This window comes from Pteronotus mesoamericanus, unplaced genomic scaffold (assembly GCF_021234165.1).
Source record: "Pteronotus mesoamericanus isolate MK-2021 breed Mesoamerican mustached bat unplaced genomic scaffold, CSHL_Meso_final contig_169, whole genome shotgun sequence".
NCBI lineage: Eukaryota > Metazoa > Chordata > Mammalia > Chiroptera > Mormoopidae > Pteronotus > Pteronotus mesoamericanus.
Genome location: NW_026555068.1, coordinates 7,915,423 through 7,918,054, shown reverse-complemented (window position 1 = coordinate 7,918,054; position 2,632 = coordinate 7,915,423).

The following is a 2,632-nucleotide window of genomic DNA, read 5'->3' as shown; positions in this document are numbered from 1 at the left end:
CTAGCCCACCTGTCACCCAAAAACTTCTCCCCAGGACCTGCCTGGGAGCTTCCCACCCACGACCTGATCTCAGGACTTAATGGCTGGAGCCACCTTTAGCCAGACGAGGGTAGAAGAGCCCAGGTGTACTAGTTTGCTAACATGGCCATAACAACATGCCATAGACTGGGTGGCTTATACAACAGGAATATATTGTATCTGGAAGCCACAAGCCCAAGATCAAGGTGTGGGAATGGTTGGTTCCTCCCGAGGTCTCTCTCCCGGGCTTGTAGATGGCAGTCTTCTCCCTGTGTCTGCACACTGTCTTCCCTCTGTGCTTACGTCCAAATATCTTCCTCTTTACAATACAACAGGGACTAGTCTTCAATACAACAAGGACACCAGTTTGTATTGGATTAGGGCCCACCCAAATGACCTCATTTTAAAGGCCTCTTTAAAGGCCCTCTCTCTAAATACAGTCACATTCTGAAGGGTTCGTACATCCACACATGAATGGGGGTGGGGCTAGGACTCATCCCCTTACCTCAGGTTAAGTCTTCCCTACCTGGAAGCAGTCCCCAAACCTCCCCTGTTGGCACTTTATCAGAGACGGATGACGACTTACGCTAGTAACCTCTTGATTCCTGAGGCGGGTGAGATGCCAGGAGGCCGTGAGAGTCCTAGGACTTGGGGCAGGGGGTGCAACACCTGTTGCTAGGGAAGTGGGTGCTGATGAAGGCAGGTCCCTCACGGGCTGGTGTGAAATGAGTAGTTTGGACCGAAGCCTCTGATGGCCCGTGGGTCCATCCCACTTGTGACTGAGGCAGGTACATCATAAAACATTTGTGTTTATACAGGGGAGGTATTATACGATAATTGCTTCCCTAGAAAAAGATAATGAGAAAGCTCAGGGACTTTGAGCACGTCATTTCTTTATCAGAAAGAGAAGGAAAGGAGACCACATGGTTTTTAACTTGCATTTCAGTTCAAGGGTTTTCAGGTTCTAAGACCGTGATTCCTCCTTCCCAGGTAAAATTTTGTCCGGAACTGGCCATGGACTTTACTGTCCGTAAAGTGCTCTCATAAACTCAACTTCCTTCCTCCATCTGCTACCCCCCATTCCCATCGCTGCTGCCAGTCCCAGTTCCTCCTCCCTGGTTAAATAACAGAAGAGAAAGGGAGAAGAGCAGGTTTCAGGGAAAGCCCCAAGCATTGATACCAGGAAAGGCACAGCTAAATGGAAAAGAGAAAAAGTACTCACATGCACAGACACGGCTGAGATGCCTGTGAACTTCCAGAGAAACTGGGCCAGACTCTTTTGAAGGCAGCGGGGTGGCTACAAGTATAATGAGAAAGTAACTGTGTTCCCAACCCCGGCGACCCAGCAAGCCCTTCCCTCTGCTCCACCACCTCCAGGGGTGAAGGCCCCGCTCTGTATTGCCAGGCCCTGAAAAAGCGCCATCACTCGGCTCATGTTGGCTGGGGCAGGGAGAGGCCAGGGAAGGATCGGAGGCTACCCCACCCCCTTCTGTCCCCATCCCACCCCCACCAGGCCAGTCTGTGCCTGTCCCGGCCCCTCAAAGTAGACCCAGGTTCTAGAGAAAAGAGCCTGTGTCATCTTCCTTTATATTCTCAATGCCTTTCCCTCCACCCCTTCCCCCCTCAAAATAAGAATAGCTTCCCTTGGGCAAGAATGGGCACTTGTTAAATAGTTGCTGAATTAAATTAATATAAACGTGTCAAAAACTACGGTCCCTTTCTAGACCACAGCCTTCATCGTCGTTATCATCATCACAGGCCAATATTTCATGTTGTGTCTACACTGCTCTAGGTTCTGGAGAAGATCCATAGATATATAAGTCCTGGCAGATCTAGAAAGAGCTCCTGGCTGATACTTCAGGGGAGGGAAGAAGGGCAGGAATTTACCGAGCCCTTCTGAAAATGTTTGTAAAACTGGCTTTTCTCCCTTCTCATCCCACACACACCCATGTACACTCACTTGAGATATTCTCGTTTCAGATAAGGTGTTTCGGCCATAAATCTACCGTGGTGGGGCAAGAGGTTTTATTTAGCAATTACAGAGTGCTATTGCGCAGCAATTATCAGCTCAAGGAGGAAAGGAGCCCAACCTGCCTATCTCCCTTATCTCCGGCTCCGGCTGAGACACCTGTCAGGCCCAGAGCCAGCAGGGGCAGCCAGCTGCCTTTCAGGTCTAACGTCTCTGAGGCCTTGCTACAGGAGCTGGCCCTGAGGCCAGGCACGCTACTTTCACACGGTCCTGAGACTGGGTGTCCATCTCAGAAGGAGGGGAGTGTGGTGTGGCTCTCAGCAGACCCACAGCTAAAGCAAGAGATTCTCCTCCACCCCTGGGTCCTGGGGCAAAGGGGCCCGCCCTGTCCTGTAAACCAGGGACAGGTCCTCCCAGGCTTTCCAATGCCTCTCAAGCCCGAGTCAGGAGCATTTGCCCCTAGAGCTTCCTCAGAGAAGGTGGCAGTCTTCCAAGTGTTCCAAATAACAGAATAAGAGCCATCATCACAGGAACTGATCCATGCATACTACCATAGAGTTTACAAAATTCCCTCTCTCATTACCTATCTCCTTAGCTAGTATTTCACAACAATCCAACGAGGTCAGCAAGGTAAACGTTATGACC